This window comes from Pleurodeles waltl, chromosome 4_1 (genome assembly GCF_031143425.1).
Source record: "Pleurodeles waltl isolate 20211129_DDA chromosome 4_1, aPleWal1.hap1.20221129, whole genome shotgun sequence".
NCBI lineage: Eukaryota > Metazoa > Chordata > Amphibia > Caudata > Salamandridae > Pleurodeles > Pleurodeles waltl.
This window is the reverse complement of record NC_090442.1, coordinates 338,330,109-338,355,932: the sequence shown is the minus strand read 5'-3', so window position 1 is coordinate 338,355,932 and position 25,824 is coordinate 338,330,109. Positions and strand designations below refer to the sequence as shown.

Below are 25,824 nucleotides of genomic sequence, written 5' to 3'. Positions count from 1 at the left end.
CGGCCGGCCCCTGCCAACTGGAGTTCTTTCCAACCCCTCCTGGTATCGGACATCTCCAAACTCATGTCCTCCTCCAAAACCTCCTCCCACCTAGCTGACCCCCTCCCTTCCTCCTTGGCAAAAAAACTCCACCAGTCCCTCTCCCCTACTTGGACAATGATCATCAATAGCTCCCTTCAGACTGGCGTGTTCCCTGACTGCCTAAAACTAGGCCAAATCACGCCAATTTTGAAGAAACCAGGAGCAGACCCGAACAACCTCCACAACTACAGACCTGTCTCCAACCTTCCCTTCCTGGCCAAAATTCTCGAAAAATGTGCTCTCCAACAACTAACCCAACATATAGACTCCAACAGCCTCCTAAACCCTCTTCAATCTGGCTTCAGGAAAGGCTGCAGCACTGAATCCGCCATCCTCAACATTGTAGATGACCTCCTCATCTCTCTTGACTCTGACAGACCCTGCCTACTCATTCTCCTTGATCTTACAGCAGCCTTTGACACTGTCGACCATAAACTCCTTCTCGACTCCCTCCAAAAGAGAGTTGGCATTGAAGGCACTGTCCTCCGCTGGTTTTCCTCCTTCCTACAAAACCGTACACAACTAGTAAAGCTTCTAAACTCGACCTCGCCCACCTCCCCCATTACCAGAGGGGTCCCCCAGGGTTCTGTCCTCTCTCCAACCCTCTTCAACATCTACATGGACCCTCTTACCACTATCCTCACCCGAGCTAATATCCCCTTCCACCTCTATGCGGATGACACGCAACTCTATATTGAACTATCTTCCTTAGATGACATCCACCACCTGAACAATACCCTTAAAGAAGCCCTTTGCTGGCTTTCTCATAACCACCTCAAACTCAATCATGAAAAGACGGAAATACTCCTCCTCTCGAAATCTAACCAGCTTCCTCAACTGCAAGAATGGCTAAAATCTATTGACGCCCTTAATTGCACTCTCTCCCCATCTACAACGGTCAAATCCCTGGGAATCTCTCTGGACTCTAACCTGACCTTGCAGGACCATATTAAGTCAAACGCTAATAATGCCTTCCGCAGCCTTAAACTTCTTCACAAAATCAAATCCTTCATACCCCACGATGACCTCAAACAGGCCACTCAAGCACTGGCACTCTCAAGACTAGACTATGGGATCTCTATCCTCACTGGCACGGCCAAATCCCGACTCGCCCCTATGAGGTCCACTCTTCATGCAGCAGCTAGACTAGTGACAGGAACTAACAAATTTGACCATATCTCCCCAGCCCTGAAGAACCTGAAATGGCTCTCGATTGAGGCCCGCTGCCTGTTCCGCACTGCCTGCCTGACACACAAAGCCCTTCACACTGGAAAACCTGAATACCTCGCTAACAAGCTAGTGAAAGCTGGTCAAACCAGATCTCTGAGAAGCACAAACTCTCCTCCTCCTCCTTCCGAAACCCAACAAGCAAAAAACTCGATCATGCTCATTCTCTAACAACGCTCCGAGAATATGGAACTCCTTACCCATCCACATCAGATCTAACACCTCCCACCTGTCCTTTAAGAAACTACTGAAAGAATTCCTCCTAAACCACCCCTCTCAGTAATAAGGATCCCTCCCTCTCCACCCCCCCTTCCCCGAACTGCCACCCTTCTATCCGTGAGAACCCACTTGTACCCCCATTGTACAAAATGACTCTTGTCTTGTTGTGTTTCTTATGTTTATTCTTATGTTTATCATGTTTATTCTTATGTTTACTTCCTGTCATGCTGTAAAGCGCTCTGTTACCCTCTCGGTCTTGCTAGCGCTATAGAAAACTCTTAAAAATAAAAAATAAAATAAAAAAATATCTAATTTGGAGGAAAGCTAGATCTTGGTCCTGAAAGAGGTTTTTGTTTCATTGGGAGTCTGATTGGCTGACACCACTTCAACCAGGAAGTGGTGGCAGCCCTCATGGGACTCCTCATTCTTAATATGACCGGACCCCAGGAGATGGGGTTCCTGAGCCCTGAATTTGCCCCAGGGATGGGGCCACGTGTCCCCCACACCAATTAATAATTGAATAGGCCCTGGGGGATTGGGTCCCCACAGCCAGTATTGGCCCAGGGAGGGAGGGGGGGGGCTACTTGCCAGGAGATGTGTTCCCCGGGGCCAAATATGGGCCGAGGAGGAGGGCTCCATGCCACCCTACCCTTAAAATGTAGCAGGCCCTGGGGTATGGAATCCCCAATGCTGAAATCAGCCCAGGGAGGTGGGCTGCATTCCCCTTTCCTGGGTTGCCTGCCTTTGGAGGGTTGGTCATAGGGCCTGCCGCAGGCTACACCCTGTGACCAATTCCTTGCTGTGCATGGCTAAAGACTGTGTGTTGCTTGGGGTTGGCAGCATGCAGGTGGCTGGACGCATGCAGGTTGTTGGCACCAGGCCACGCGGCCTATCCCCAGCTGCCCATGTTTGAAGGCCATGCGCGGCATGGGGTAGTTGGCTGTAGGGCTTGGCTACAGGCCGGGCCCCTCAGCCAATCCCCTCCCCTTGCCCCCCCCCCCCCACACACACACACACACACACACACACACACACACACACACCTGGCCAAAGGCCGAGCACACGCATTTGGATTAACAGATGGTAATTAAATATTATTTTACGTAAAAAATAAAAAGTTCACTAAAAAGCCAAAAGTTACAGGGACATCATAATTAGATTCACAATTTAAACCATAGAAATTCATCATGTTATTGTTAGAACTATCTCAAGAACAATAACTCATACCCTAAGGTATCTATAGCTTGCACCCTCACCATGCACTTCTACTTACCCCACATATTATATCACTCATGATATCTTCTGTGACACCATTGATTATATCAGTGCAATATTTGCTGTAAAACTATTGATGAGAAAACTGCATTGCAGGGTGCATGTTATAATTTCTTGAGCTAGGTGAACTTCTATGGCTTTGTGTGTGTAAATTGTGAACCTTACTATAATGTGTTTTTTTATATATATATATTTATATATATATATATATATATATATATATGTGTGTGTCACCGGCCAGTAGTATTTATAATTGGGACCACGTTTCCATAGAAAAAGCATTTTTCAGTTTGCTTTGGCACCATTTGACGAATCTTCACGTAACTTACCAAAGTAAGTGTTTTTCTACCTTAGCTGCTTCCTAAAAAGTTTCCGGGTGATCTGTCAAACTAGGGCCGGGAAAAAGGGAGAGGTCCCGAAGCTTTTTTTCCCAATTCATTTTTCCATAGGACAATTTGACGCAGCCACAGTCCAAATGGCTGAGTGGAACTATACCAAATTTGGCAGAAATCTAGATCTTATTCCACAAAGTGTGCATCTTGTAATATTGTGGAAATCCATTCAGTAGATTTTTAGAGAGAAAGGTTAAGCAAAATATCAATATTTCAGTACATGGAACAGCCTGATCTAGAGAGAAAATCGGATTTGCTGCCACCATATTAACAAAGATGTGATGGCAGCCATTTTAAGGCTCTGACCCCTGTCATGGAAGGAAGTTTGAAAAAAAGGTAAAGGGGCAGGGTAGAGATAACCTGCACCCTGTCTCCCCCATCCTAGGCCAACAAGTGATTTTTTTGTTTTTTTTTGTTTTGGGCACAGGGAATGCACAGCTCAAGTATAAATAAATAAATAAAAAGCAGTCTCCCATCATTTTATGAGCCCATTTCCTCCCCCCCTAAAACCCCAGGTGGGTCAGGGGTGAGGGGATGACTCAGATACATTTTAGGGTGAGGGGTCTGCACTCCCTGTGCCTCTGTGAGGCCCTGGGGACCCCGACACCAGGACTGTTTCTTAAATATTAGCGGGCACCCCTCCAAGACTGGTAGATCACCCCAGGGACACCATCCCCGAGCCTGGTACAAGCAGTGTCTAAGGGACCCCATTTCCTGGGACACTACTGTCTTCTTTCATTGAGAGTGCGGCTATGCCCTTACCACACACTACTGGGCAGAAAACACTTTGCACCTGCCCGGGCTGGAGCAGTGAAATTAGCTGCCCTCGCCCGGATGGGAGCAAAGTATAATGGTTCCGGCATCCAACATCATCACAATGTGTGTTGACTGGGGATCCAGCTGGTGATATGGGAGCTTTGGGACTCCCTCTGTGGCCCCCAACAAAGACTGGATTGTAGGTCCCTCCGGTGGACCCCAGGGGCACTCACCCAAAAAGCAAAAAATGACTGGCTTCCACCACAGTGGATCCTGGGCTGCAGGGGCTGTAGAGCTCCCTTTCAGTGTATGTGGGTGACCCAGGTGGGCATATCAGGGCCCACACTGTTAGAATATTTAAAAAAAAAAAAATGTTCAGCTCCTGCCATGGTGACACCTAGAAAGCCAAACGGAGCCCTGGGTTGACACAAGGGCAACCCAAAAAGTTTTTAAAAGTTATAATAATAAAAAAGAAGGAAAAATAAATGAGCCGCTGACCTGGCTCTGCGCCCAACCCCAAACCAAGCACAACGATGGGCATCTTACTTTACGTTGAAGAAAACCTAGAAATTGACTGAAAAAAAACAGCAGGAAATTGTAATATGTTACTTTACATTAAAAAACCCTTAGGATCTCCCTGAAAAATGCAAAGGTTAAAGGGTTATGTGAAAAATGTCAGTTAAATTGAACCGTCGTAATCTAACAAAACCACTGCAATCCACCAGTTATAGCTATCTCATGTAACTAAAAGTCATGGCCTAAAGTAACTGTAACCTGCACCTTCGCCAAGCACTTGCAATTACCTCTAAAATTACATAACATACGACTTGTTCAGTAACATAGTTGATAACACCACTGTAACATCTGAAATGACATCATTAATAACAACACTGTGCAATATATAGTTCTACTATACTGTCACCGAACTACTTGGTGACATCCAGTACCCTCGTAATGTAAAGCAGGAGGTCTTTTATCCAATATAGGGAAGGGGTCATAGCTAACAACAGATGTGAATCTTTCCCACTCTTTCTTGTGTATGTTTTTTCACATTACTTTGAGGAATAAAAACTGGCAATTTGTTCTGGATTGCTGTACTACTTCTCTAAAGGCTTATTGTTTTCTCGAAGTCCAACCAAGAAAACAATTGAGCTATTTTAATCCCTCTTTGCTGGATTGGAATTTGAGTGCGATAATTACCACCCAGTTACTAGTTACCACACCCATTGGAATTTAATTGACAGCTCGTTAAAAGGGACCTAGATTTTTGCCTGCCTGCCTTCTGAACTATTTTGTCTTTTTTTCCAGAAACAATTTCTAGGTAAGCACTATCTTAACGATTTGGATTGAATCTAACGAGCTCCCTATATGCCTCCAATGTTTCCACCTCCAAGTCAGGTTCCATTCTCCTTTAACACAAAACTCTTCAAAAGGTTGATGATAGAAAAACTCAGCATTCCGACCCACCTTTGACATTTGTGATTTTTTTTTTTTTTTCTTTTTAAGAAATAGATTTGATCAGGAAACTGCATCTCACTCTGATTAAATCATTGCACCTAATCTGCAGGTAAAAGATATTTTTGTGTGTACCTTTTACATACATCAAATCATCTGCTGCTTTACTAAGGTGGGGAATGGCTGTTCATGTTTTTACATCCCTGATGCTTTAAAACAAGTGCTAATATTTGGCTTTTACCATGGATGCTTATTTTTCCATTGTATTTACTATTCTGCACATGTCCGCTGAGATGTGTTTCTCTGTTTATATCCTTGTGCTATGTGGCAAAATGTCAGTATTGTTTCAAAGTCAGTATTAGCTGATGGCGTTCCAAAAGGAGTGACTACTTTCCCAGCTAGAATCCAATGATTTGTATTTATACCATATTTTCATGAAGGTTTCAGTGCAGATGTTGGTGATTGTGCCAGGGTAAGTAACGTAGTCCCTGGATCTTCCCTACTCCCAATAACGTGCAATGTGCACAGACAACATAGCTGCCATTAGATATAAAGTAACTTAGAGTGAAGTACTCCCTGAGCACAAGGGCCAAGCAGTGTTGTCCTCAAGTGTAGCCTTCACCAGATCCCTTAGTCTCTGGTTCCCAAAATTCGCCAATGGTACACCATCTCCTTTTTCACTTTGTACTGGTACACAACTCTTTTGAGCCTGAATGTTTGTTCAAAGATGCAGGGTGATGCCTTGAACAGGCCTAGTTTTAGGGGCCTTCAGAAAGTGGCAAGAAGTGATACGTTTTAGAGCAGAAGGTGGTATAGCTTTGAGGTATTGTAAGGTGTTAGACCTGGCATCCTTAGAGGTTGTCCCCCAGAAATTTGCCTTTCACCTCCTATTTTGCGCGGTATCTTTTTGTTGGCCTTGGGACTCCGAGTACTTTACCACTGCTAACCAGTGTTAAAGTGCATGTTCTTCTCCCCTAAACATGGTACTATTGGAGTATCCACAGTCGGCATATTTAATTTACTTGTAAGTCCCTTGTAAAGTGGTATTGCATACGCTCGGGCCTGTAAATTAAATACTGTTAGTTGGCCTGCAGCCCTGATTATGCTACCCACTTCAGTAGCCCTTAAACATGTATCAGGCCTGCCACCTTGACTTGTCATTTAAGACCTCTGGCCAAGGCCTAACTCCCCTTTTCTTACATATAAATCACCCTAATGTAGGCCCAAGGTCCCCCATAGGGCAGGGTGTCATGTAAGTCAAAGGGAAGACATGTACTTTTAAGATTTACATGTCCTGGTGATGAAAAACTTCCAAAGTCGTTTTTTGTTACTGCGAGGTCTGCTTCTCTCACAGGCCAACATTGAGAATTCCTTAATATACTTTTAAGTTGTAGTTTCTGATTGGGGGGAGTAGCTGCATCATGCTTCATATCCTTGGAATGGCAATATTAAATACTCTTTACTGGTAAAGTCAGATATATATATATATTTTTTTAAATAACTACTTTAGAAATGGCACTTTTAGAAAGTCGGCCGTTCTCTGCTCTCACTGCTCTCTCTCACAACCGATCTTCAATACACGTCTGGTCTGGGTGACAACTACATTTGTGCTTTCCCTCCATACACACACAACACATGATACTCAACTGCATTCATCTGCATACTGTTGAGGTCTTACTGGACTTGAAGGGTGGAGGGGAGCTCACACCTACACTTCAAGAGGGAAGTGCCTGTCCCCAGTGAGTCTGGAGCCAGGGCTGGGATGAAAAGGAGACCTGCACCCTTCAGAAGGATCCTTTGAAGTCATCCTCCACATCGGAGGCACTTTTTAGTATAAGTATTGGGACTCTGACACCCTGAAATAAGTACACCTCTGGACCTGGAGGAAAAACTGCTGGAGTAAAGGCTGCTGTGCTGAAAGGATTGCGACCTTGCTTTGCCTAACTGTTCCCAGGAGCTGCTACCCTGCTTTGCTGAGCTGTCCTGAGGCCTGCTGACTTCTGCCCTGTCAAAAGGAACTAAGGACTACCGCAGAGTGACTCCAAGGGCTTGCTGGCTTGCCCTCTGTTCCTACCCAAGGTCTCTGGGACATCAAAGACCTTGTGAGTGTCTAAACCAAACTGCTTCAGGAGTTCATTCCTGACTGGCTGGCCGGAGCCTGAGTGCCGAGCACAACTGTCCTTTCCACCCCTGTTTGGGAGAAGTGGACCATTCCTTTCTTACGGATTCTCCTGGTGAGTGTGGCGCTTTACTGCAACATGCACCCGACGAGACTCTCCGGTCCCTGTGACCCATTCCAACACCCTGGGTGCGCCTTGATGAATCTCCATGGTTGCTTCTGCCAGAGGTGCCCAGCCCAGTTGCCCATAACTGCAACGTGTTGCACAGGCCTGCACCTCGCCTGCCGTGTCCCAGCCAGACTCTGTTCTCAGCAGTGACGCCAATCAAATCCAGTACTTCATTTGTCCTGGCCTGCGGCAGTTTGCAATTCTGTGTGGAGTCCTTTTGTGTTGTTCTCATTGGGTTGCTGTGCATGTGTGATGCACAAGTACTTTACATATTGCCTCTTAAGTTAAGCCTGTCTGCTCTGCAACAAGCTACCAGAGGGTGAGCACAGGTCAATTTAAAGTGTGAATCTGACTTGCCCTAACTAGGATTGTGGTCCCTACTTAGACAGGGTGCATACCTCTGACAACTAGAGACCCCATCTCTAACAGGAGGTCACTTCACTCTTATCCCAGTCAAAATGGTTAATTGGTCTCTGTCCCTTAATTAGATTGTACTTTTGCTGGAACATATAGGCTTAATGAATTGGCAGTATTTCTTACGAGTAGAGTCAAGTTATGTGTTTAACTGCTTTCAGTTATTTATTTTAGTTTTTTTATTTAAAAAAAAAAAAAAAAACTCACCCCAAGGCTTCTGCAAGGTCTACTGCCACATTTCTGATGTATGAACTTTTGTTGGTGACTTAAGTGTGTGCAGGCTTACCTTACTGTTACTGATATGATTTTTTCCTAGTTTATAGTGCCATCATTAGAGGGAACAGAAGTGCAGTGTTATGAAGATAATAAATATTTTTTTGTCAAAACTGTAGTGCATCATTAACTGGTGTAACCCTTATGTAACAGTGTCTTGTACACACGAGTGTAGCCATGTTAATTCTCTGGATGCTTATGTGCTCTTGGGTGCGTGTGTTTTGTGTGGTGATTTTGGTGCATAGCATGTTTACGTGCAGTAGTTTACCTACATTTCCCTCAGTGTTGATGCATAATCAGGTTACTTTGGTAAGATTTAATTATGCATAGGTTTCTCTTAAAGATATAGGTGCACCAGATGATGTCTGTCAATCCCTGATGGCAATTTATGTATGCCAACCTCAGTACTTCAGTCCTTAAGTTTATCACAACTTACTCACTTTATAGAGTTTGATGGGATTCGACCGGGAGGGTGACTAGGTCCAGTTCTACTCTTCAATGATAAGATAATACAATGGTCACACAGTTTATTAAAAAACATCAGCAGCTTAAGGTAGTTATCTAGCAAATAAGCTTAATGGGAGGGGGTCATTTTACAGGACACTTGTGGAAGATACTAACTGTCTTCTCCACATGCCAATACATGTCTCACTCAGACAAAAGAATTAGCACATACTTGACATTCAGTTCATAAAATTGCACCAACACGAAGGCTACATAAAAGTAAAAACTGTACACCACATATACCCATGTTACATCACCACATGACACTGCAGCCGAAACATACCATTCAGACAAACACACCCATTCAGACAAATACTACTACCCTGGAGACATGCGCTTCCAGAGCCCACTGGTTTATGACATGGTTCTATCTAGCACTTAACCTGCTGCTATGGCCCTCTGGCCAGGCATGACCCTTTTAGTGCCTCACAACTTTGCTGTACTCGTCCTGAGGCCCAGAGCGCTTTTTCACTAATTCTGCCTCTCTTTTTGCCACTTTTTCTTTATTTTGCTTTGTGACTTTTAGCACTTTCACTCCTTTTTCCTGCTTTTTTCACTCTGTCCACTCTCTCCTCTCATACTTGCGGCCTCTCTTGTGCCACTTTTTTCATTTTTTGACCACTTTTTAACACTTGTAGCGCTCCTTTTTGCACTGCTGTTCTCACTGTCTTCTCTTTCATGCTCTCTGAGAGACTTTTGACCTCTTCTTTTTCTCTCTTTAGCTTTTTTTCCTCTTTCTTTTACCACTTTTTGCCCCACCTTTGCTGCTTTTTTTATGTCAGAGCCTACAAGTAAGTGCAGCTTGTCTGGTTGCAAAAACATTTCTTAGGGAGATTCTTAAAGCCTTCCTGGGAATGCCTTCTGCACTTTACTTACCATCGGCTTTCTGGTTTGTAACTCACATTTGTTTGCTGGCTTTATTTGTTTCAGGCTGTCTAGCATGTCTAGCATGTCTTGAGCATAGCTTGTTTACCATCCCACTTTCTATTCTCCTACTAGTGCTCATGTTCTGTAAACAGGCCTTTACATTTTGTTCTTGTCACAATTACTGTGCATTCAAAGACCAAGGTCAAATGTTAGGCTCTGTCTTCTGAGGGAGCATGGTGTTTACTTTTCTTTCCCTTACTTCAGAGTGAGAGGATTTATGCGTCAATGTTGCCGAATACTGGGCTGGCAAAGTAAAGCTTTTTTTTAGCACACAACAAAACTTAAATGTCTTTTAATGAACTGTGCAACTATTTCAGAATATATCAGAATTAAGAAAGCACAAGTGAAGCGCACTGTTTTTGTAATTCTGAAGTGAGGTGGAGACAGGTGTTTTAATATGGTCTAATCAATACAGTAGGTGATGCCATTTCCACACATTATAGTTTGTTACATTTACACATACAGTTTAACTGATAAGACTATATAGCACACAATCATTTCAGTTGAAAATGTGCTGCATGTAATGGCACTGGGCTACCACACCATGCATATTCCACTTTATGCCACTCCACTCTACAACACTCCACTCTATGCCTCTCTGACACTCCATTACATATCACTCCACTGTAGTCCATTGTATTCAACTGTATGCCACTCAACTCTACGCACACAATGCCACTAAATTCTACAACACAACACAACACTACAGTTATCCTCTCACCGCCACTCTACTCCCCTTCGCTGTACAGCACCCCACTCTACTGCTCTCCACTTTACGACACACTGCTGTATGCCACTTCACTCTGATGATCTGCTCTATGCCACTTCACTTTACAACACTATGTCATTTTACTTGACACCGTGCCACATCGCTCTGCAACACTCTATGCCACTCTGCTCAGTCACTCCATGACTTTCCACTCAACGGCCCTCCACTCTGTATCCCTTCACTTTACTCTACTCTTTGACAACTTTTTGTCATGCTGAACAGCAGCCCACATTAGTGTACAGCATGGCTAAAACACATTGGGAAAGCTAATAGCTCTTGAATAGGTGAGACCTGATGGCTTTTTCAGTGCTTGTTCTGTTTGTTTCTTTGACAGTTTTGTTGCCTCTGACTTTCTTTTTCTGCTTGGTACCCCACACCTAACCCCCATCACGCCACAATATGGATGTACCACTGGCACACCTGTGGCCTTATTGGAAAAACCCCAAATCTCTTACTATACTTTACCTCCAGCACCCAGCAGTACAGACACACACAGGACCCATCCCCCATTTGTCTGTGCCCTACTAAAAACCCGCTCTTCTCACCAAATACTCTTTTGAAATGTGAGACCTCCTACATGACCACTTCCTGGACCTACTCCTCATAGAGATTTGGCTTAAATTTGAATCGACCTCCATCATCACAACTGACACCACATGAGGTTGCAAGTTCACTAGACAAGACCAGGAAACCTGGATGAGGAATTGCAATTAACTACAAGGAATATATCCGTTGCTCCCTCATCAAAGCCAACTCCTGTGACAAACTGGAATGCCTGGCGTTCAAATATCCAGCACCACCACCCTGTTTGGATCGCTGCTTTACTGGCCTCTGGGCCAACAGCTGACTTCATAAAATCCTCTGCAGACCTCTCCCCCTCTTTTTCAAGTCTAACTGCTTTATCCTGCTTGCCGAAATCAATATCCAACTGGGAGACCTCACAAACCCCAACACCACCAACCTCCTGGACATCATGAACACACTCTGGCTCACTCAATGGCTGAAAGACCCCACCCTAATCACTGCCCGTCTGCCAAACCCCATTTTCAACAACTTTCCAGATATTGCAGTGGACAAGCTCACCCCACTTACATGGCCCGACAATCCTTCATCCGCTTCAGTCTTGACTTCAACTACCAATGGAGAATTGCCCCACCCAAGTCAACCCGCCACAACTGGAACACCTTGTCCAAAGAAACCTGGTCCTCAGAACTGCAAAAACACCCCCATTGCACTTCAACAACGTTGCCTGGTCTATTGACAACTTCATCCACTGGATCACCTCCTGCGCAGTCCCCAAAACCAGACCACCACAAGGATCAGACCACGAGCAAGCTGGTACAGCAACGACCTTAAACACACCAAGTGCCATTTCAAGCAGCTCGAGCACCAGTGGAGACTCGCCCATTTCAACATCAACAAACAAACCTACAAGTCACCCTCTGACCATAACACCAGTAAGTGAAAGCCTCCGAGCGCATAGCACTGACAGAGCAGATAACAGCACCAGCAGCTCAAAGGAAATCTTATCTGTAGTGAAATAATTTGCCATTCCTGTGGCCAGCTCTACTACCCTTGTTCCCTCCCAGGACTTATGATCCCAGCTCATGCTCTCTTGTGACAAACTAAGCACAATTTATGACACATTTGCACACCATCTGAACTCATCCCCTCTGGCAGCCCTCCTTCAAGATGACAGCATTTCAGAAACCGCCCTAATGTACTGGCCCACCATCACTCACATGGAAAACACCACTGCTATGCCATCATCATACATACATCTCACTTGAACTGCTCAGTTGTCTATATGGTTCTCTAGAATTCTCTGTGCTGTTGCTGGGTTATGGCTCCATCCAGACACTATATTTGTGCAAGCCTGAACGCTCTTCAGCATCTTTTGTTAGCACAACTTTAGAGAAGTTGATATCTTATTCATTGTTCCATGAAAGTTTCAAACTGTTGTTTGGCTGATAGAACCCTTAACCTGGCATTGATATCTCAATGGACTTTGCATGTTATTCTTGTGAAACAAATAGTTGTTTTTAAACCACTAAACTGGTTAAACATTCAAATATTTCTTCCCGTTTAAATATTTCTTCTACAGTTGTCACTGTTTCTTCATATTTGTAAACCTCTACTTGTGTGGGTGAACTGTATTGGGGAAAACCTAAAATATATGTGTATCTCCTGGTCTTCCATATTGATGAGTGCTCCAGAATAGACCTCTTGCATGCAAGTTTAAATTTGAATCTATCTGCTGCCCCGTACATGCGTTAAATTCCATGAAACATATTTCCACTGTTGGTTCTCCAGGAGGATGCAAACATAAAAAAGTAGTGGTTTCATAGCTGCATGTTAAGGAACTCTAGCCACAACCAACAGTATTCACTTCAGTACCAAATGAATGCCTAAAGTTTGATATCTAGATGTCAATTATTACTCCAGTTCTAAACTCCAGTTACTTTGGTATTGTCTAAAGGAATGATCTACTAACAGTTATTAAAAAAATTGGCTTACTGTAAGTCAAGTGTACCTCTGTATCAAACGTGGAAACTAATGTGCAAGTTGCCTTAATTTACTGTTTTTTTTTTTTTTTTTTTTTTTTTTTTAAGGCAGTTTAATCAACCCAAGTGCCCTGCCACACCTGGACCTGACAGCCAGTTCCTCTTGAAGGTGTGCTTTCTCACTAGAATGGAACCACATCTTCCCTAGCACTTCTGTGCCCGCTTTCCTCTGATTTCTACTCATGCAGAACACCAACATCATCGCCTTGAAAGGGTGTGGTCATAGATTCCTTTCTTGCCGCTCCCTGGGTGCTCGTTACCACAAACGCAAGAAATTTCCGATGAGCAGACATAACTCAGGCACCATCACTCTCTCACTGCCTGACCTCTGAGTAAGGCCAGCTTGCCCGATGATGATGCTTCTGCTGACCTTGTTCCCCTCCTGCTTTTATATACTTCTCAGTGAATAATTGCTGCTCAGCTGATGCCTCGTCCTATCAGCTGATACCCCACTGTTCAGAATCTTGCATAAGAACACATTATAGCAGCAACTACGTGGCAATGTGGGTTGTTTAGTGGGCATAGGCTCAACATCAGCAATAATGAAGCTGGTAACAAACAGTGCTGTAAAAGGTTTTATAACTCACACACTCAGATCGAAGCTAACAATGGTTCCACAAGCCAGTTTATAGCATCAGACTCTATTAATGCTCCACTTAAAATATACCAGCATACTGAAATAGAATGGAAGTGTGTAGTACCAACAGTCCTACTGCACACAATATGAGACACACCACCAACATTAGAGGCACCTCAACTGAATGTCTGGGAAAGCTGCTCTTACCACGGAAGACAAAACTTCCTGCGAGGCTTGATATGTGCTTTCAAATGGGAGGAGCCTTCCAAACAAAGTCCCCAATTGAAGCAAGAGACATCCCTGCTTCGAAACACCTCTGAGGCAAGAAGTGTTGTCAGCAAAGAGGGGCCTTTTACCCTGTCCTCCTGCGCACTCAGGATATTTTGGGACAGATATACTAAGACATTTCTCTACGGCCTCAAAGGGTCCAATTTGTCAAATGGGGACATTTGTGACCACAAAATGTCCTTTTTGTACGTACCAAACCCAAATTGCGTTTCGGTAACATGTTACCGAATCGCACCTTGGGTTTGTTACTACATACTGAATTTATATTTGGAAGGGGCATGTTTATGCTGTTCCTTTCAAAGAGCAATTTGGAATGAGCTGTATTAACCCCTTCGCTGCCAGGCCTTTTTCCCCTCCTGTGCCAGGCCTTTTTTTGCCTATTTGGAATAGTTCTCGCTTAGGCCCTCATAACTTTTTGTCCACATAAGCTACCCACGCCAAATTTGCGTTCTTTTTTTCCAACATCTTAGGGATTTTAGATGTACCCAGACTTTGTGGGTTCCCCTGAAGGAGGCCAAGAAATTAGCCAAAATACAGTGAAAATTTCGTTTTTTTTTTCAAAAAATTTGGAAAAAGGGGCTGCAGAAGAAGGCTTGTGGTTTTTTCCCTGAAAATGGCATCAACAAAGGGTTTGCGGTGCTAAAATCACCAGCTTCCCAGCTTTCAGGAACAGGCAGACTTGAATCAGAAAACCCAATTTTTCAACACAATTTTGGCATTTTACTGGGACATATCCCATTTTTACGATTTTTTGTGCTTTCATCCTCCTTCCAGTCAGTGACAGAAATGGGTGTGAAACCAATGCTGGATCCCAGAAACCTAAACATTTCTGAAAAGTAGACAAAATTCAGAATTCAGCAAGGGGTAATGTGTGTAGATCCTACAAGGGTTTCCTACAGAAAATAACAACTGAAAAAGAAATATTGAAATTGAGGTGAAAAAAACTGCAATTTTTCTCTACGTTTTACTCTGTAACTTTTTCCTGCAGTGTCAGATTTTTGAAAGCAATATACAGTTACGTCTGCTGGACTCTTATGGTTGCGGGATATATAGGGCTTGTAGGTTCATCAAGAACCCTAGGTATCCAGAGCCAATAAATGAGCTGCACCCTGCAGTGGGTTTTCATTCTATACCGGGTATACAGCATTTCATTTGCTGAAATATAAAGAGTGAAAAATAGCTATGAAGAAAACCTTTGTATTTCCAAAATGGGCACAAGATAAGGTGTTGAGGAGCAGTGGTTATTTGCACATCTCTGAATTCCGGGGTGCCCATATTAGCATGTGAATTACAGGGCATTTCTCAAATAGACGTCTTTTTTACACACTCTCTTATATTTGGAAGGAAAAAATGTAGAGAAAGACAAGGGGCAATAACAATTGTTTTGCTATTCTATGTTCCCCCAAGTCTCCTGATAAAAATGATACCTCCCTTGTGTCGGTATGCCTAGCGCCCGCAACAGGAAATGCCCCAAAACACAACATGGACACATCCCATTTTTCTACAGAAAACAGAGGTGTTTTTTGCAAAGTGCCTACCTGTAGATTTTGGCCTCTAGCTCAGCCGGCACATAGGGAAACCTACCAAACCTGTGAATTTTTGAAAACTATAGACCTAGGGGAATCCAAGATGGGGTGACTTGTGGGGCTCTCACAAGGTTGTTACCCAGAATCCTTCGAAAACCTAAAAATTTGGCTAAAAAAAACACGTTTTCCTCACATTTTGGTGACACAAAGTTCTGGAATCTGAGAGGAGCCACAAATGTCCTTCCACCCAGCGTTCCCCCCCAAGTCTCCCGATAAAAATGATACCTCACTTGTGTGGGTGGGCCAGGTGCCTGCAACAGAAAAAGGCCACAAACTTGTAGAGATTATGGGGATAGCACAGCGAGTTGATAAGCACATATTCTTCTTTTATACATCTTTAGGTCGACTCTGCTTTGGGGACCCACACAAGTGAGGTGTCATTTTACTTGGGCGACTAAGGGGAACGCTGGGGAGTAGGAATTTTGTGCTGGAGTGGTGATCTTACAAACGAAAGTCAGGAAAATATGCTTTAAGCAAATTTTGAGGTTTGCAGAGGAGTCTGGGTAAGAAAATGTTGGGGGATCCACGCAAGCCACACCTCCCTGGACTCCTTGGGGTGTCTAGTTTTAAAAAATGTCTGGGTTTGGTAGGTTTCCCTAGATGAAGGCCGCACCCAGGACCAAAAACATAGGTGCCCCCTCCCCTCCAAACACATGTAGTTTTGTAATATATCATTTTGATGTTCCACATACGTCTGTGATGCCTCAAACACTAAAATTGTGCAACAAAACGCACTTAGGTTATGTGAAAAAGACCCCTCACCCACCAACCAAGTTGGTGGCATGCTTCATCATCGGGGTCCCACCTGAGACACCTAGCGTGTCAGAAGTGTGCTGCGACGTCCGATTACAGTGGAGCAGGTTTTTTTATTTTTACCACACATACTGGTTGGATTTGGCACGAGGGTGAGTGATGGTTCAGTAGATAAAATTTTATTAACAAGAGATTTCACAAAAGTAAAATGCACTGGTAATAACTGAAAGGCCAAAAAACTGAACCAATGACTCACAGCTCGTGAGCTGTAAAGCCACGGCAAGGCACCAACCGCTTTACAGTCCATTCACACACCTTTCATACATGACCTGCACAAGACCATTCACGCCGCCAGCCACGGGCCCAGCACATTACAACACTCGCATCGACAGACAACGCCAGTCAAGGGCCCATCACTTTCATACGCCCACATGCCTGATAGAGCAATCACACCAGCTGATGAGTGTGCGGACTGGCGTTTGGCTGGCACCACCAGCCAAGCGCCACCCCACCCATACCGCCAGCCAAGCGCACCCCACCCATACTGCCAGCCAAGCGTCACCCCACCCATACCACCAGCCAAGCGCCACCCACCCATACCGCCAGCCAAGCGCCACCCCAAGCACACGCCAGACAAGCGCCACCCCAAGCACACCGCCAGACAAGTGCCACCCCACGCACACCGCCATCACTTATTTTTGTTTTGTTTATAATCAACAAAGAAACCACTAACTAATTATAAAATAAGTACAAAACTACAAACACAAAAGCTCTAACTAAATACATGACAGTAATGTCAACTGTGAAACTGAACATATGAAAATATAAAATAGGCAGTTTACGCTCACTGTAGTTCCCAAAACATTTTCCTGGTGTGGTAACTTCTAAAACAGCCGGGCACACACAGCCCAGGCTTTGAAGGGCAATCGGGGCAGTACATCCGCTCTCCCTCTGGATACAAATTAGTCTGCTCCACAATCTCTTCCAAAAATACATCGTCCATAAACAAGTGAAAGAAATGGACAGGCAAAAAGTTTTCCGTATTGACTCCACACCCGGGGAGACCAGTAAATGCAGGTAACTGTGGCTGCTCCATGTTTGGGGCAATCCAGGTGTCGGGTCTTCTAATGGGAATCCCTTCAGCCCCAGGCTGCTGCACTCTTGGCACATCAATGTCCTCCTCTAAAACAGGCCCTTCATCTGCACTGAGAGTAGCTTCCTCATCAGAAGAATACTCTGGGACAGAAAACTCACTGCCAGAATCTCTCACTTCCTCCTCTGCCTCAGATGCAGAGTCAGTCTCGTAATCATGGTCTGAAGACGCCATGCCCGCGATCGTGGAGCAGGAATCCACTGAAAACAGGCACAGGGGGAAAGGAAAAACCCTTCCCTTTCCCCCCGTGTCTGTTTCCTCCCCTCCCAAACCCCCAAAAAGGGAAGGACTCACCTGTTGAGTCCTCTCTTGCCGACGCGCTGGAAGCAAATGGCTTCCAGTGCTTCCCACGGCAATACTTGATGACGTTGGCGCGCTGTGAGCGCGCTGACTCCATCAGATTGCCGAGGTGGGGGGGTGGAAGGGGAAGGGATTCCCCTTCCATCCACAACAGGGGGATGTGGGAGGGGGGCTTACGGGGGAGCGCTAGCGCTCCCCCGTGGGCCGGGTGCAGGACGAGGTGATCTCGTCCAAGGCACCCGGTAACCGGTGCCTTGGACGAGATCACCTCTTCCAAGGCACCGTACGGGTTAATCTTTTAACAACTCAAATCCAGTAGCAAAACATTAATATTTGATGGACTACTGGAAGGTAGTGGTAAAACATTGACAAGCAGGAAGGGGGCCCCAAGGGGACACCCTCCCCTTTGTGAATGTTGACTAAACAATTTTTAAGCATAGAGTGTGGTAATTGCTTGTTGCACCTTTTTTCAAACGCATCTGTTTTATTTTAAGTAAAACTGGCAGCATTTAAACAAAAAGCATTTTCAACGCAACGGGTCTCGCATTTGTTCGAGTTAGAGCTATTAGCGTTGTAAAGCAAAAGAAAAACGCAGCGCGATTGCGCTATGTAAAGTGCAGCGCAATCGCGCTGCGTGGAAAATAAACAGATAAAGTAGTCCGGACTCCAGGCTGAAAACATCGAGCCTCGTATGTTTTTGGTACTTTACCAGTGCTGTGTAGGTGGGCTAAACCCCTGGAAAAGGCATGGCGTATGCATGCCTTTCACTAATGAAAGCAAGCGGATTTTAAAAGGCAAGCCCACAAACCAATGTAAGTGACTGACGTGGCATGGGCGTGGTTTCAAGCCCAAAGGGAGATTACAGAATGGACAGAGCACTTTGTGCTCACCCATAAAAACATAAGATTGCTTTATTTAAAAGCAATAGCAGACATGGTAGTCTTCTGACCTCAGCAGGCCACTATCCCTGTGATGACAGTGAATCATAATGGGTTGCAATTTGTGATCTACCTCACTAATATTCATGAAGCTTCTTGAATTGCTATCAACTACAATTGAGTACTTTGTGAACTATTAGTACGTAGATAGATTTACAAAATACCACAATGGTTGCAAAAATACTGGTTGCAAATTGAGAACTGTATTTTGTGTCTAGTGTTTAGTAGATCCGTCCCTCAAATTTCTGCAACAAAGTAAGATGAAGCATTAAGTCCACGTTACCCGTCACACCTAATTCCTTTTCTAAGCATGCTAGGATTTGAACAGTACACTGAAGGCATCAACTTATATCTTTTATGTTGTCCGTTGGGAGTTTGTTATGTGGACAGTACTGAACGTGGTTATACCCTTCATTGTGATAATGAAGCTCTGGGAACACAGTTCTCAAAAAGATTGTATGATAGCATGTAATGTATAAAAGTGAAAGCTTATACTGATATATCCTTACGTTATTATATTTTTTTTGCAGATTGTTGCAAGATTTAAAACGTTCAGGTAAGGAACTGATTGGTATTCAACAAGTGTGCAATGTTCTTTGTTGTACAACATTATACATTTGTTTCAAGCAGCTATTTCGATGCATTTCATTATTTTGTCAAGTTCGTGGTTGCCATGAGTAAAATACATATAGATTTTAATTAAAGAATACATTTACGTGGTTACGTTTCTGATGTGTGGTATTGGGAGGTTTGTATTATGCAGGTCTCTTTTATTTCCACTCCCTATGAACTTGGTTCCACTCAGTGGTGTGACCAATGAGCACTTTTAAATCGGTTGCAAAATGAAACAAAGCCTCTGGGCAGCAGGTATTGTTGGTTTTTTGTTTTTTGTTTTAAATAAAAGATAAGCACAAACAGTCATATAGACTCCTTCACAAAAGCTGTAGACCCTACTTAGTTTCCTGGTTTCTGTCTGACGGTGTGGAATTGAACCTGGATCAGGTTTTGAACAAACAACATTTCAAGTGTAGAGTAACTTAATATGTTTTGTCTATATGTGGCTGCACCACACATTCTTTCCATTTCATCATCATGTATTCTCACATTGAGGTATCTTATCCCCGTGCCACCAATATTCATGGTGATGTTTCCCTGCAGGCTGGTTGGGTCAGCAGCAGCTCATCATCCTAAGGCATGCCATATGTTTGTTGCAGAATGTGAGCTCTCTGCTGAGATTCCATCCTTTTCTTTGAGTAATTTCCATCAGCAGACAGAGACTAAGGATTCCGTTTCGTTACTTTAAGATATGTAACGTTTGTAGCAGAGACCGGAAAGCTGGATCTATAATCGGCTCTCAGCCCTATTGGGGGGGGTGGGGGGGTCATATGGTATCCATGTAATTTGATGTTTCTGGACTGAATTCACCCAGTTTTTTTTATTTGTGTCTAAATATTTTTAATTTCACTAAATCATTTAGATACCTTGAAGTGTGCCTGCTCTCTAATATATGCATGTACAAAATAGCCTGATTTCTCTCTGGCCGCAATAGTTGACGGATAGCTTGAGTCTTGCAAACTGTTTGTTATCAAGAAAGTAATCAAAGAATGGCTCAATTTTTACCAGTAAAAAAGGAGAATGCAGCATTGAAGCAGTTGACTTCATGCCACTTACTGTCCTACGTCTTTATTAGGACACTGGCAATAGGGATGCCAAGTGGCCACTAGTGGCTCTCGCTTTCTGTTTCCCACTCCCTCTGCGAGATCCTACATCTAGCTGTACACTTTATACCATAATTTCAGATAGGCAGCTTGGCCACTTCACTCCCCGAGTCTGTGCCCCTTCCAGGCACCATCCCACTTCTGCTGTCATGCACAGTGGTTTAGTAAGCCAAGAGAAGGAGTTCTGAGCTGGCCTTTCCAGGGTGTCTGGAGCTGCTAGCAATCTGCCTATTGTCAGCCCCTCTATGATTATATATTTTAAAGTGAGCAATATATGATCAGTCTGCAACTCTGTCCTATTATCCTACATTAGCTAGTAGAAGTAGCATTTTCATAGGACACCTGATCCAGGTAACTCTTACTTGAGTATTTTACATTTGTAAGAAATACACCATGCTAGTTTGAGTGCCTTATGATCGTCTCCCTGTAACACATTCTGTATAAAGTAGGCACGTATACTTTTTGTTCAACTATTAAAGTGAATAAAGAGATGGATTAGTACATTAGCTCTCAAGACCACCTGGGCTCAAGTTCTCACATGAGAAAGTGGAGGGCTGAAAGTTTTACTTTCTACTGTGCCTTTAGAGATCTGTTGCCACAAATAGCAGACTTTCTTGAGCTGCAGAGCATCCTGAATGTCCTCATAAGTTTTTAAAGGAAGAGCTTTGTTGTGTCGCTATACGGTGAAATAATTCGCTTTTATAAACATACAGGTGCCAAAGCAGTCCCTGTATTATTGCTTGCCACAACACCCATCTCAACCAGTTTTTACCTTCGAATAATTCTTGTTAAACCACTCTTCCATTCAACCCTAATCACGCAAAGGGATTCTGTGAGACACAGAATACCCTGCCAACTAATTTGTGAGGTATTTCAATTGCCATATTTTGTAGGAAACAAACAATAACCTTGCATCTGTATTACAGATACTTGTAAATAATTGGGATTCATTGGCGACCTTGCAAGATCTCAGAAATCATAGATTTGAAGTTTTAGTTTTATTGGACAAAGTGTGAACATGCGATCCCTTGACCAATAAGGACTTGGGAATTAGTTTTAGGAAATGTAACTTAACAGGACTGCACTGAGAAGAAAGGAGCATTTGCCATTCATCATTCTCCCCATTCTTCTTGAGGGTTTACCTCTATTCTTTCGAGTTCCTTAAAGACAGCATTTCCTGAACTTTGATGCTGAATCCTGATGCCTTGCTGACCGAACTGATGCCCCGATGACGAGGACTATCTTAGCTTGCCGATCCAATTGAGGAGAGGTCTTCTCTTACCTATGTGTTTGTTATGTCCAATTGCTTTTTCTTTCTAGGTACCAACCGCACTGTCTTGATAGAGCCATAGTTAGATGTTTTCCAAATTTGTGTTGACTAAATTGTTATGCATGAAGTCTAACATGCTGATGCTAATCTGATGTTAGATAAGGATCCTCACTGATAAGAATTTGCTTTAAGGAGTAACGTTTGATGTCTTTTCTTTGCTGAATCTAATGTATGTGATATTGTTTGTGCAATTATTCTTGTTATTGATTTGTACTGCAACTTTATAATGTGTAGAAGTTCAAGCTTTGATTAGACTGTGTTTCTTTCGCCGCTTTGGACAGCCAGTGATGTTTCTGTATGTTTATCATTTGATTTTGAGATTGTCTTACATGACATTAGCGTGATTAATATAGGGAAATAAACATTCTAACTTTTATGAAAAGGTATGGTTATTCATGACCTTTCAGTCATGGTGTGTGACAGTTACTGACTCCTTTGATTACTAATGCTTTTGATTATTGAGGTTATTGATCTGCATGTACAGGATCTATGGTGGGAACATCTTAATTGCGAGTCAAAAGGTTCATCAACGTATTTGTATCCCCTTGTAAGTTTACTTATTAAGGTTAGATGGGCTAACCGAGATGGTAGCAGAGATGGATGGTTTGTCTCCTTAAGAGCCAGTCACAGGCGTCTAGTATAGAATAACAGGTATTCACGGGGATAGTGACAGCTTGATGGTTCGTCTCCCTTACAGCCTGTCATAGGCGTTCCTAGAGATGGTAGTAGCTTGTTGATTTGGTCCTTTGAGAGTTCATTATTACTGAGATTTGGATTTTATTTTTCAATGATGTCAGTTGGAGAGAAAATGTCCAGAAATGACTTTCCCAGAATCTCGAATCTTGCTAATGGTTGTTTGTTCTTGGCGCTCTAGTGGTAGTGTGAATGGAGTAGATTTTGTGCTTGCACATCTTATGCAAATCTCAGGTGAATTGTGATGTTTGTGAGGGTTTAGGGAGTTTACCTACTCCAAATGAAGTTGTAGATGGAGTGTGCGTACTGTACAGTGCGGGAGTAGAGAAGTCGTCAAACTTCACGTGTGTGGCACTTGGTGCTCAAAAATTGTCCACATGGTTGTTGATGTACGGACCCTGCGTGGTCTAAGACTGCGGAGTATATTGAAAAGTGTATGAGTCACTTGGTTTTATGTTGTACTTTGTCTGGTTTATTAGGTCGATCGGGCGTGGTCGACAAGTCAGAGTGTGAGTCGAAGTGAGTGAACGGAAATTTCAACTGAGATCTGGTGACTCCTGTGTGCACCAGGACAGACCCACTGATCAGTTGAGAGTAACATTTCTGGGTTGAATTTTGCTTGCGAATCAGGGAAACTGAGAAAGAAGGAGTAGCTGTTAGAGCAAAAGCAGTTAATGAAAAATCTGTAAAGTTTCTGAAGCGATTATGTTACCTTTCCTGTAGTAAACCAGCAGATTTGTGTTTTGATTTTGGGTTGGTGCGTGCAATTTTTGCATTAGTTTTGTGTGAATCGAAGTTTGGGAGGACAAGCCACAAGACTTTGACAGCTGCAGTACGTATGAGTGTGACGTCATTGGAGCCGCGCTGGGATAGGTTGCTTAGTGAGAAGGGTCGTGCACGGATTGACAGCTGTCTGTGAGAGGCAATTGTTTGAGAAGGTGGCTGAAGAGAACTCTGAGATTAAAAGTCCCTTCCTGATTTGATTTTGAATAACATAAAGGTCCAAAAGATGGAATTTTTCAAAACTTTAAAGAGTGCTTTAAGGGGAGATACGTACATTACAGCGAGTATAGGCGAGGCTACACTGCCAGAAGGTACACCAGCTTACATTGTAATGTAAGAGAAGGGTGTCGCGCCATGTCTTTGGCTAAAGCAATGGTGCCAAGTGACAGAGAACAATGGAAATTTAGCATTTCCTACAAATGGAATGTTCAGTTTGAGGGCTTTAGAGTACTTAAGGATGGTGTTATATGAATTGAAGCCCCTTCCGAGACCAGTACAGTTCGAGGCATTAGCGATCTGGGAGCTAGTAGCCAGACAGCAACAGAAATTCGAGAGGAGACTGAGAAAGGCAGAAAAGACATTAGCAGAGGCTAGGTGGGACAGTGTTCAGAGAATTTGGAGAAATTAGACCTTGCATGGAATTAAGTTGTTTCCAGCGATTACACAACACTGAGAAAGAAGAAAAGAAAGCTACTAGGCAGAATAACAAAAGCACGTCCGAAAATAGGGAGGCTAGAAAGTCTTCAACAGTGGAGGAAGAATCAGATGATGATGAGTTCATTTTACAGTTATTGAGAAATCGTCCACCACCATATGCAGCGCATGAGAGTGATCCGAGCACCAGTGCTAATCCTTCAGCTCCGACACAGGTTAATGGGACAGTGAGTACATTGCAGGTTTATACTGGCCTGACACAGAGTCCGATGCAGGACAGTCTTAATGCACCTACTGTTCCAGTAGTACAAAATCAGGTGCAACTACCACATGTTCAGAGAATTTACCCTGATGTACCCATTATGGAAACTGCCACAAACCTACCTAATGATGCCTACAGAACAGGTTTCCCAGAGACCGATGTTAGTTCAGACAGAACCAGCTCTACTTTTACTGCCCCAAGTGCAGCCGCAAGCTATGCTGAGATTCACTGCAGTAACCGGGACACAGTCAGATATGTCTTCAATGATGAATCAGAACATGGGAGTTACTCTCCCACAGAACTTGAGTACCAGACTAACCCCAGATGCTATATCTCTGCCTATTACTGTTGTTCCAGCTGTACCCTTATATGCACAGAAATAAGCCAGTGTATGTGAACAGGATGTCAGGACACAGAATGCAGTGGGGGAGGATACGACAAATACTCGATTAGTCTCTCCTGTGGGACAGAATTATGATGGATCAAGATCGCTGCTGGACTTTAGTCCCTTCAGAGCACTTCCAGATACTACGATAGGGTCAAACGTTAGCCAGATCTTGAAATTGCTGACACTGCAGACCCCGAATGTAGTTGCACAGCAGGTGCCACCGGTACAGGCCAGCAACATTTTGTTGCCAGGTTTGACTGCAGAACAGTTGACTGAATGGTTAGACAAGCTGAATACCCCGTAGAGTTCTCCTAAGGGAGAGGAGTGTTTGAACTATGCTAGGCTAAGCATAGAAGTGAGTGAGCTCATTAAAGGATCTATGGGTGTGAACAGGTTAGAATCCTACACAGCAGAAGAATTGAGATATCTATGCCAGAAGATTACAAGGGAAGTGAGTAATGTGCATTGTAAACTAGCATACCTGGCAGAAGTATGGCATAGAGATAGAGAAAACAAAGCATTTGAAAAGGAGTTACAGATTAGATTTTGAGACTAAAGATTTTGAACACATGAGATCTGCCAGAATGAAGGCACACCTTACGGAGTTACTTCAAAGTGCCCAGACTTGGGGAGCATTAGACAAATGGGAAGGCAGATGGATAAAGAAAAGAGATAAGAGAAAAAGGGATTCTGTGGAGCTGACTGCAAATGTGCAGCCAGACCACGATCCAGTGAAGATTTTACCAATGAGAGATTCCAGGATGGAATTTTGTTCATGTCTCTCCGAGCAGAAGTGACATTCTATTGTTCACAAATGATTATCCAAAATTGAGAAAGAAGCCAGTAGAATGGTACCAGCAGACAGATAGGTTTGTAAAACTTGCAAAGTGCCTGTGGGAGGAGTTGAACACATTACTAGAGATAGTAGTCCTAGCTGATCCGTGGATAGAGTGTAAAAGGAGTATAGGTTGGCCAACAAGCGAACCAAAGAGGGATTAAAAATACAGGTGCACCATCTCACGAAGTAATGAAATATTACTATGAGGTGATTCAATTTTTGAAAGCAAGAAATTTGCCCAAGAATATTGATTGGCAGAGAATTGACAGGACAGCTTAGGAAGCAAAGGCATCGATACATGCGTATTGTTAGAAATGGGGTTTCTGGTTGGCTACGGTATGCACCTCAGCCAGGCAGAACCTACCCATTCTAGTCAGGGCTTGGGAGTTACACGTCCGAGATAACCCCTGCTCACCCCC

The 25,824-nt window shown here is 43.6% G+C and overlaps 1 protein-coding gene across 6 annotated transcripts in view; it reads left to right on the top strand.

Moving 5' to 3' along the window:
- Nucleotides 1-25,824, top strand: part of EPS8 (EGFR pathway substrate 8, signaling adaptor) — a 790,402-nt gene that overhangs the window by 162,552 nt on the left and 602,026 nt on the right. For all 6 annotated transcript variants that reach the window (XM_069228470.1, XM_069228468.1, XM_069228462.1 and 3 more), the window contains exon 2: nt 19,270-19,295. The gene's annotated coding sequence lies outside the window, so the exon portion shown is untranslated. The remainder of the gene's footprint in view (nt 1-19,269; nt 19,296-25,824) is intronic.